Below are 12,110 nucleotides of genomic sequence, written 5' to 3' on the forward strand. Positions count from 1 at the left end.
CAGTAGCCATGAAAGGGAGTTCAGTGCCATACAAAACCAAAGGGGACTCAACGAACCCCCTTGGAAGATGCCCCTCCGTATACGGATGGGCTCTGAGGTATTAGCACCCTCAGATGTACGCACCGGTAAGGTGGTATGCCACCGTTCCATGACTATCGCCAAAAACTTTATTAGTTTCGGATCAATGCGATACAGATGTAGGCCATCTATTAGCCAGGTATGCGGGACGCTATCGAAAGCCTTGGCATAATCGAGATAGCAAATAAAGAGATTTTTTGGCCTCTGGTTGTTTGTCCTACAACTACCGAGTCGATAACGAGTTGCTCTGTTCTACTCGTCGGAAAGAATGTTATTGGTCTCAAGGTGCGCATTGACCCTTCCACTAATAATGGACGTTTTGAATTTGTAGAGGGTTAGTAAGCAAGTAATCGGTCTTGTATCTGCGGGAAACTGTACCGTGTCCTTCCCTCAGTGAGGAAGCGTGGAAACTTTACCGGCCGACTCATGACCTGATTTATGCTGTGTTCCAACCGACCATGTATACTGGTGAACTTTTTGTACCAGAAGTTCTGCACCCGACGCACACCTGGGCCCCTCCAGTTCTTCGAGCTGTTTATGGCTCATCGAACATGGGTAACATCCGCAAAATTCACGTTAGACATGGCCGGAGCCTTCGACGGTGATCTATTCAGCATGCCCAGTGTGCTGGGGAGGTAACTCCCAAATTTCACCCCAGTATTCTTTCGTTTCCGTTACCGAAAATTGTACTGTCTGGACGCTCTGTTGGGATCCGTTGAGAGATCTGAAAAAACAAAGTCCAGAATGCAACATACGCGAGGAACCAGGCGTATGTTGCATTCTGGACACGCCTGGAATGACTTTCCCCACACCGTCGTAACCGACTGCAAACGACAGAAAGTTTCCGGTTTAGTGTTTCCAGAATTTCAACTACGGGTGTTTCACTGGGGATGGCATAGTTCCTGTAAATCCCTCTGCACTTTATTTTTCACTCGTATGCTGGCATTGCCAGAGCTGAGTGGACTTAGTCTAGCAATGTCCTGGCTTAGTAAGTGCCGCCGACGTTCCAGACGAATTTTCAATGGTGGATCTCTTCGATCACTCAAACCAATAACATGAAAGTGAATCTTCTGACCATGAAATCTGACAGCCGTAACTACGCCATAATACACAAGTGATTGTAGTTGCAGCAGCGACATATCAGGGCACAGCCGAGATGCAATCTCATCATTGATTTGAGATAGAATCCTCGGATTTGCTGGAAATGAATGCTTGGGAATACTTGGTCTATGGAAAGGATCCATTTCCGGGAATTTTATACACGCTCTTCGGAATTTGTTCCGAACCTCTGCGGAAACCTCAGCTAGCCAGTGGAGGAGAGTGCTTCGGCGAGTACTGAAACTGTTGCATACAGTGCGGCGTGGTGTTGATGCTGCCGCCTCTGCCCCCATCGATTCTTGGTCACCAGTTTCCACGATCCGCTGCCTACGCAAACTTGCTGAACCGGTCGCCACAGATTGTGCCGAAACAATTGCAGCAGGCGGAGCAATGCTCATGGTCGTCGTGGCGCCAAGTCGTCGATCCGCACCACGACTAGCGGTTCCGACGCTGCGCTGTCCATTACGGAATCCCGACCCAGTCACCAAGCCAGACGACTCCCGCCGATTATCCGTACCGGACCTTAAAATTTTCCTTCTCCTAATTTTTGGTGGTGCATTTTATCCCTAACTGCCAGGTGTAATGATAGCTTCCTCAGTGAGTAATCTGAGACACTTCGGTGGTATGCAGCCAATCAGACTGAAGTTATTCATTCCTCCTCCTTTCACAATCGGACTTGGTACCGGCTACGACGGATGACAATGGAACGTACTCCACTTCCGCGTGCTACTACAAATTTCACAATGATACTCCTTCTATGACATTTCAATTTTCCATAGGTCAAAATGATAGTTTAGATGCGAGGATAAACCTTGAGACAACTCAGTGAGGAGTGTCGATTTTGGCAAATCTCGAGGTTAGGAAAACAGAGAAAACTAAGGAGATACAATTAGAGCACATCTAATCTAAAGAAGCAACTTAAGTGAGTAAGGTTCACTTGTTGATAGAAAAATTATGGAGGTAAAAGATAAACCTTAACAATTATTCTTATTTATTACGTAGGGCCAAAGCCTAAAATCCAAAAACACATACATACAGTACTTCAATCACACATATAGCCTCGAGCTCCACCGAACCGGACTCTTCACAAGTTCCGGTCACTGGTAACCTATGGTGTGCTAAGGTACACCTGACAGGCTTGCCTGAGCGTGATCTTTTCACTTAGAAGTATATGCAATTTTCATGTTTAACATATTTAAGAAATCATCTTAGAGTCTCTTCAGAGGATGGTAACGGCCGACATAACCCTGGGATATATACCAAGAGCATGGAGATGGGCAAAAGTGGTTTTTATTCCGAAAACTGTTAAAAAGAATCGCTTCCACCCTAAATCTTTCAGATCAATTTGCCTAATATCGTTCATACTCAAAACGGTGGAGAAGGTCATAGACAACTATATAAGAATTAACGTTCTAAAGCGTAATCGCTTAAATCAGTGTCAACACGCTTACCGGGCAGGATAGTCAACCGAAGCTGCTCTGTATCAGCTGACGGATGTACTACGGGATGCCATAGGAACAAAAGAAATAGCACTGTGTGCGTTTTTGGATATTGAGGGAGCATTCGACAACACATCGCACACAGAGATACAAAATACCCTAGCCGCAAGGGAGTGGGAAACACCTTGGCTTCCTAGATGGGCAAAATGCCTCAGAGTAGGCAATTAGATGCATCGATAGGTACAAGAGGTCATATATTTGGGAATTACACTAGACCAAAAATTACTGTAGAAGACGTATTTCGTATTTTGTCGGAAAGCTATGAAGTCTCTGATGGCTTGTAGATCCATAGAAGGAAAAAATGGGGATTCAACCCGAAGATACTACTTCGGATATATACTCCAATAGTAAGGCCAATGATTACCTATGGAGCAGTAATCTGGGCAGAAAGAACCGAACTCAGCACACAAGCCAGGGAATAACACAAGCTCCAAAGACTGGCTTGCGTGTGTATCAGCGGGGCAATGAGGACATGCCATCGGTATCCTTGAAGGTTCTTCTGGGATTAACCCCTCTCCACCTGCACATATAGATGCAGGCAAGGAGGGGCCGAGAGTATCAGTGAGGCCGGGGGCTGCCTAATCCAAAGGAAGATTGATATTCTTTCTAGGCGGTATCCCGAATTACTAATACCAAGGAATAACATGACAACGGGGTTTCACTTTAATAAGAAGTTTGAAACGCGTTGAAGTAATAAGGCAAACTGGGAGAGCGTGGTTGATTACTTGGTACATTGACGGATCCCTCATAGCAGAGGAAGCGGGTGCCGGTGTTATTGGTCCAAATAATATGTACTTGGAGTCAATGTGTAGATACCCCTGCATATTCCGTGCGGAAATATATACAGACAGATGTGCCTCCTTTAATCTCTAAAGGAACTACAAAGGGCAGAACATTGCTATTCTGACTGACAGCCAAGCAGCGTTCAAGGCACTTAGATCCAACCAGGTGAACTATAAACTGGTATGGGAATGCCTTAAGAGACTGAATTCGCTCGGGTCTTTCAACAAGGTCTGGATACTTTGGGTCTCAGACCATGTTCCGTTGGAAAACAATGAGGCACCGGACGAACTAGCCAAGACGGGAGCAGGTACGCCTTTACACGAGCCAGAACTTTTCTGTGGAATCGGAAGCCGGTTCATGACTATAACATCCAAAATGAAGAAGAACGGGTGATAGAGTTATACTGGGTGAGCCTACCAGTAATGGAGCAGTGCAGGGTGCTTATTGAAGGATAGGAACCCAAGCGCACAAAGGATTGGTTAAACTTTATCAAGAAGAACCTCCGAATCATAGTGGGAATCATCACTGATCACTGCCGGCTAAACTATCACCTAGGGAAGCTAGGGATATCTACGGGTACTGTCTGCAGGTTCTGTACGGAGTGTGATGAAACCTCTACACACGCTCTGGAACAGTGTCCGGGACTTGTGCCAAGTAGATCAAGGCATCTGGGAGAACACTTAATACCAGATGCAAAGTTGGAAGATTTGGAAGTCGGGAATATACTAAAATTCTTAACGGTTATATGCTTGCTGGAAACACTATAATTAATAGGTACACTATACTAGCGAAAGGGGCCCAATAGTTCTTTAAGGACGCGGTGCAACTTCCCCTTAAGAGAATAATAATAAGTTCATCACCGATGACACCTTCCTATGAATGCTCTATGCTAAAGAACATTTAGGCACGTTAAGATTAACATCGTTAAAATTAATTTCACAGTCCCTTTACAGATTCTATGAATCTTTGAGATTGAGTAGTTTGTCGATTATATGTATAGGCATTGGGAAATCTCGCAAAGAATTGATTCCCCACTCTAATAGTTAAAGACTGCAACTGACAGACGATTTTGATACTATGCAAAATTAGGATTTCTTGCTAAGTTGATGCCTCTGTTAATCTTGCTAAGCCGGCCTCCCAGAACGATTTTCTGTTCTAATCCCCGCCTTGCACCTGACCTAATTTTTATATAAACTAAAATAATACATTGCCGGTATCGATTCGCTAATTGGAAATGCACTCGATTGCAGCTAAGAGGCAAAAATACATAGCACTGTGGTGCTGACTACGCAAGAACAAAATATAGATGATCATTTTATAATTTTAAAAAATAAAATTGCACGATAAGTAAACGAGAGAGAGATTAATGAATTTTGTTTAGAAATTTCAAAGAAAAACTAAAAACGATCATCTGAGATGTATATTTTAAAATCTATCTAAGATGTATATTTAAAAATAATATATGTTAACTTTTATTAAGATGGAGTTGGGAAGAGATCTAGGAAACTGGAATTAGGATAATGGAAATGATTGGAGATGGAATGTAGTAGGAAAAGGGGAGAGGGCATGTACAAGAAAACGGATGCTTCCTGTGGGTCATTACTCGGAAATCAAAAAAGAAAAGAAATTTGTATGCAGTAAAACTGCGAGTACTACATGGCAGCTGGGGTTTTGAGAATCGCTCCAGAAAGAACAGATGAGAACTAACAAAAGCGCGGCTACTACAACAATTTAAATGTCTGGTGTACAAATTCTTTGAAAATAAACGTAAAATTATCCAGGAAATTCAAAATTAAACGCTAAGAACCATAATCATTTCGATAAACCTTTACATAGATCTACATGTAAAAGGCTTTAACTATGTTATTAACAAATATTGAGGCAGAATCTTAATTATTATGAAAATATTGAAGTTGGGAAACTTACAAACGATCTCATCATCTGAGCGCAGTTGAGCTAAGTGACTTATTTATCTAAAACCACTATAAGAGCATAAATTTAGTAGAGTAGTTCAATACCGCCGGATTAACTACTGAGTCATATGCTAATAAGCGTAAGGAAGGTTTTTGCAAAAGAAGCTGACGGACAAGATAATACCCTGAGTTGTACTTTCTCATGAGGTGTTTTAATGGGTAAAAAACCTAGACCCCTTGAAGTCATCTCTTCTGAAGTGTTCTCGCAGAATTTTATTATTAATTTTTCCGCAAATTTGTTGGGCTCCTTACTCTACTAGTGTATTTCCTGTAAAATTTAATATCATTCAGTCGATAATAAAGAGTAGGCAAAATGATCCTACTTTCCTTGCGAAACGGATTATTATTAAGTTTTGACGAAAACAAGTGAAATTTTCAGAACTTTTAATTTCTTTATGAGCCCAACTGCGGAATGAAATCTTTGCTATACACACGTCTATATGTGACGCAAAAGTTTTAGAAGTTTTATAGACAGGAAAATCAGATAATCGGAATTACGAAAGGTTCCATAGAACTTTCATCACATAAAAAAATATCATTCCAATAAAGGAGATTTCTAAGTTACTATAAAATAACGCTTTACCTTCAAGCCTAACAGAGCGTTGAAGGAAATTCACTGGCTTTAACTACATCTTCAGGCCTGTAACTTAGATTTAAAACCGCATGACTGCCATCTGTTTAACGTAGAAGGAATCTCCAAGGAGATCGAAAAATCAACTGTTTCAGCTCTAAGATAAGGGAATCAGGAAACTTCCAAATTGTTGCACTTTTTTTCTATCAGGAAAAACTTTGTTTGAAATTCGTCGTTCTTAAAAAATATAAAAAAAATCCAATTTGTTCTCAAGGAATTGGTTGGTGCATTGGAGTTAATAGTACGACTGTAATGATTCTTTACCCCTCCTTCTATATTGAGTCGTACTGTCAGCAAATCGACACCTCAAAAACTGCATTTGACCTAAGAAAAATTGATTGCCCTTTCAAAATAATCCTCACTAGCCTTTAAGTCCTCCGTGAAGAAACTGCAGTGTAATTATGCATAAGAAGGCCACACCATTTTATTTCTGATTCTAATTTTCTTCTCACCAGGAAACTGAAAGAACCTCCTTAATGGATTTTGTAATTAGCAGAACCGCCATGAATAAAATTATTACCAAGAAAACTAGCAAGACTAGCAACGAATATTCTTATGCCACAAAACTGCAAAGAAACGGATTCCAATCATCTTTCTTCTGCCTTGATTGCGCAAAGTAAATGGAAGAAAGGAGAAAAATAATTAGAAGACTTAAATGAAATTACAAGATTTAAAAGGAGGTTTAAGTACAAACTGTAAGTCTACGTACGTTCAATATTCATAATTGTACAGAGCTTCAAGAATTACCAATTTCTTACGTAATGCCTTTCAATTTAGAGCACTAAAGCTTCCTTTTCGTTTTTCTCCTTGCACCTAAATGCTGTACACGTGGAAGCTTAATTTTCTTATTCCTTCGCTTCACGTAAAGACAACGTTTTAAGCTAATATAATTATCTGAATCACCGATGGAAGCAACAACGACACTTTTGAAACAACCGGTTACCTGGAAATAATTTAACTTTAGGGGTGAGTTGTTATCATTACGTAACGAGCTTTCTTATCCACTCAATATTTTGGCACCTAAAGTAAATTTTCCGGCAATTTTTAACGATGAACAGGTAATTAGTGTTTATAAATATTCACTAATCAGAAAATGTCTATAATTGTCGCAACGATGCCTCCAAGAGCTAATAAAGTACTTTCGATTGGAACTTGTGCAAAATATACTAATCTATATAAATAGTTGCCGCATTACCAGACCATTTTTAAGGTTTTTTGTGAAACGATTTTTTTTTAATTCCATCCAATGTCTGTCTGTCTGTCACACACAAGTTACTTGGAAATGGCTAAACCAATTGTCACGAAATTTGGTGATAAGGCGTGATCTGTAAATCCAAGTTTTGCCATTTTGTGTTGAGTTTGAAAGAGACTTCCCATACATGCGAAAGAAGGGTGTACATTTTTTTCCACAGCATATGGTCATGTGGCGTATCAAATGAAAGAACTCAATTAATACTTTTCGAAATTGATCCTATTTCTGACATTGAGTGAGACACAGAGAAGTGAGGGTTCAAAATGTGTACAGAAGGTCAAAGTTTTTCATTTCTTGTAAATCAATTGCACTCTAACACATGTATGATGTCTTACAAGAAAGGCGGGGTCCATGGGTAAATTTTAGTTTTATTCTTTCCTTTTGTTTTGCAAACAAAATCTTATTAATATCGTTTCAATGACTGTCTGTCTTTTAAGGTTCTGCGTAAAACAAAACCTTATTAAAATCGATTGACTGCCTGTCTATTTGTCACATGCACTCTTTTACAAAACGGCTAAACCGATTCGAACGAAATTTGGTGGACATATGGAAACTATGAAATCCCAACCATAGAGTGAGTGACATAAATTTACTTGCATTTTAAAGAGGAGCTCCCCATACATGTGAAAGGAGGATATACAAATTTTTTTCATCGAATATACTCATGTCGGGTATCAAATGAAAGATCTCAATTAGTGCTTTCCGAATATGATATTAGTTTTGACGTGAATTACAAAGTGCAGAGAAAAGAGTCAAAATGTACACACTTAAAGTGAGACAGGACTCATTTTTGGAAACCCAACCGAAAAATCCAAAAAAACAAGGGCGGTGCGCTTAGATAAAATCTAGGCTTCAAAATATATTCCATTCCCGATATTTGCTCAAATAAATTTAGTAATAGTATATTAACTCCGCCATGCTATTAACATAGTATGCTGGTTCTAAGTCCAGGCAAAGGAGGAGGGTTTGAGGCAACGTACTCTGTACTATCGTCAGTAAAACAAAAATAAAATGCTGAGATCAGGGCGAGAGATAAATAGACTATAGCTGGAGTTATTCCACTATGCTAAATCCTACTTGATCTCTCTTGGTGGCAGGTCCCGCGACAGGCCGACCAAGAAAACGCATACAATGTCGTTACAAACATGATGATCCGATTGAGTCACAAGCCTCGTAGAAATACTAGGGCGTCCACATCAGTCGACGCGGAAGGACAAGCCCCGGTCCAGTCGAGAAATGGGCAAGGGTTCTTGACGAAAGGACGGCGTATTGATATCTGCGCTCTGCAAGAAGCTCGATGATCTGGTGCTAAAACCTGCGACATTGAACCCAAACGCGGTAAAAATGGCTATAAAATTCTCTATTTTGGTAGCTCACACACTCAATATGGTGTTGGCATTGCCGTCTCAGAGGGTCTCCGTGATGCCATTAAAGAAATTCAATAATTTGATCATCGGCTGATGAAGCTCACCATTATATCAGTTGATCGCACTATTCACTTCTTCACCGCGTACGCAGCACAGACAGGTCGACCTGATGCTGAAAAAGATGCCTTCTGGAAACTTCTCGATGAAAAGACTTGTCACGTGCCTGCTGATGACTATATTATCATTGCCGGCGACCTTAATGGTCATGTGGGTGAAAAGGCAGATAGTAACAGTTCCCATGGGGGAAAGGGGTTCGGAGCGCGCAATCAGGGTGGCGAGCGTATAATGGATTTTCGCGGACACACATGACCTTGAATACATGGTTCATCAAACGATTGTCTCATCTTCCTACATTTTTTAGTGGAAACAATAAAACGAAAATCGACTATATTCTCATAAGACGCCAACAGTTTACCACTGTCACTGATTGGGATAGGGAACGACTTTCCCTATGAGACCATCGCACCTCAACATCGGCCGTTGATTGCCGTCCTGCGAATTAAGCCACCGATAAAACAGCGTGAGGAACGCACTGGCCCGCGCGCATTAAATGGTGGCGATTTGGTGAGAAGAAAGAAGAAACGGTCTCACTCATACGATTGCCGACCATTACGAATGTGGAATAATCATGGAACCAAATGAAAGACACGATCCACAAACCGGCCTCTGTAACCCTCGGGGTCACCAAGCCGGGTAAGCGGTACATCAACCGAGATACTTGGCTTTGGAATGATGATATTGAAATGAAGGTTCGTGAAAAGGAACGCCTCTACCACAAATTTCTCGACGATAAATTTATAAGAATACCAACCGTGAAGCAAAGAAAGCAGTCGCTGTCACCCGAGCGAACCATTTCGAAAATCTTTACGATAAACTGGACAATCGGGATGGCGAGAGAGATCTGTATCGACTTGCTAAAAGCCGTACTGAACGCACACAGGATATCCAACACTTCTGTTGCGTTAATGACAAGAATGGTACTTTGCTTACCAACCGTCGAGCCGCAACAGATAGATGGCGAGAATACTTCGAGTAGATTTCAACTGAAGAATTTGCTCATCCTCCACTTCCACAATCAACTGAAATCGAGGAAGCAATAAAACTAATGAAATCGGGGAAAGTCACAGGATCCGAGTTCTTCAAAGCGAAGAGCTGGGACCCAACACTGTGGTTCAGTGAATTCTTTAACCGGGTTATTCAGGAAGGAAGAACACCATCTGACTGGCAAGAAAGTACCACTGTCCCAATATGGAAAAAGAAAGGTAGTCCAGCAGAATGTTCAAATTATCGTCCGATCCGGTTACTTGCCCATACCATGAAGATTTATAAACACATTCTTGACAACTGTATTCGCAAAATCGTTGAAATAACCGTGAACCAAGCTGGATTTGTCAAAACCTGCTGCGTGGTTACTCATGGAGAAACACCGTGAGAAGCATCGCCCCCTTCACATCACATTTCTGGATCTAGAGAAAGCGTTTCACCGTGTACCACACGAACTCATCTGGTATGCTTTACGACAAAACTTAGTGCCAGAAGAACTCGTGCGCTGGGTTCAATTGCTCTACCACGATCCGAAAAGTAAAGTTCGAAGTATGGCGGGTGTATCAAAACCGATTCGTGTCTCTCTTGGCGTTCACCAAGGAATCGTCCCCCCACCACTCCACTTTGCTCTCCTTATGGGCACCGTCACACGGGATATCCAACGTCCAGCGCCCTATACATTGTTTTATGCAGATGATATTTTCCTAGCATCTGATAGCAAAAATGATTTCGAGCAACTTGTCCAAAAATGGAATGGTCGCCCCATGCAACACGGTCTCAGATTTAATCTAATCAAAACTGAATTTTTGATGACCGATCCCCATGAAACAGACACAATCACTAGCAGCGGCAGTGATCTGCCCAGAACTGAGTGATCTACATGCCTCGGATCAACGCTATCAGCCAATGGAGAACTGCGTTATGCAATTGCTTCACGCATTAACGCAACCTGGGTGAAGTGGCGTTTCACAACTGGTGTTCTTTGTCATCGACGTATCAACGAACGTCTCGAATCTAAAATTTACCACCTTGTCGTCCGCTCCCGCTCCCTCTGGTTCTAAGTGTTGCCGACTATAAAAGACAATGAACGATGTTGCATTGGACTAGTGACGTGACACATTTTGATCACATCCGAAATGAAGATATCCGCGATCGATATGGGGTTGCACCGATCATGGAAAAATTGCGAGAGAGGCGTCTTCGATGGTATGGTCACGTAATTCGCATCAAGATTGGTCTGAGCATCAAAGTCGATGGTAAGCGTTCAAAAAGACGGTCGAAACAACGGTGGCTTGATACGCTGGATGGGGATTTAAAAACCCCACGATTGCATCCAGATCAGGAATTTGATAGAACCAAATGACCGATCACGACCATCACGACAAGTCGACCCCACTAATGAAGGGGACAGAGGCAAAAGAAGAAAGAAGAAGACGATATCTGCGCAAGTGAAGTTGATATATTATTATATTTAGAAAATTTACAGAAAACCCTCCTTAGGCCGGTCAAATTGCATTAAGATGCTGACAAGTTTGATCGAACTCCTACCATTTTTAATGAAGTTTCAGTAGGTCAAAGTTGCTCCTTTCGCGTCAAATGAATGCCCACGAAAAAAGCTGTCAGTACCAATTTGAATGGTATATCGAGCATATTCAACATATATTCACTATATGTGTATAAGTGGAATCGTCGTGTAGCGGACTATTCTTATTTACAAAATTAACACTTGTTTATTTCCTAGTATTAATCAGTTTGCATCGTATTCGCAGCTCTGTCGAGAAGAAGGGTCCTGCGATTCGATCTTAACCATTGAAAAGCTCAAAATTGGCATTTTCAGTCAACCTTCAAAGTCAGAAATCTTGACATTGACGCATAGATCACGAATTAGGTGTGCAACATGAGCGTTTAGCGGCTAAACTATCCGGGACTGTAAGACTAATCCTTGTGTTAGCTATGGCAAGTGGTAGGTATACATATGGTTGCCACACTTTTTCAATTCTTCTTTCGATAGAGTCTGGGAACATACTTCGGTAACCTGGACACCTGTCATTGCTAATGATTACCGAAAACTTAAGTCTATTTTTAGGTCTTACCACACTATGTCCAACATAGTACAGCAACGAAAATAATATAAATACGTACTGAAATGGTGGGTTTGTTTTCAGTTAGCAGACTAATATTCATTTGCTCCAGCTAGGAAGGGGGCCTGTAGGAAACCTGCAAATCTTAAAATGAAGAGGTCATCGAGTTGTTCAGTGAAAACGATAGCGCAGCAAACTTTTATAGAGGAGTTGTTAAATCAGGTACCCAAATAAAGAAAGCTTT

At 41.3% G+C, this 12,110-nt stretch overlaps 1 protein-coding gene across 1 annotated transcript in view; it reads right to left on the reverse strand.

The window, feature by feature from the left end:
- Positions 1-12,110, reverse strand: part of LOC119655987 — a 247,446-nt gene that overhangs the window by 138,292 nt on the left and 97,044 nt on the right. The gene's annotated exons all lie outside the window — the stretch shown is intronic.

Source organism: Hermetia illucens, chromosome 4, assembly GCF_905115235.1.
Source record: "Hermetia illucens chromosome 4, iHerIll2.2.curated.20191125, whole genome shotgun sequence".
NCBI classification, from domain to species: Eukaryota; Metazoa; Arthropoda; class Insecta; order Diptera; family Stratiomyidae; genus Hermetia; species Hermetia illucens.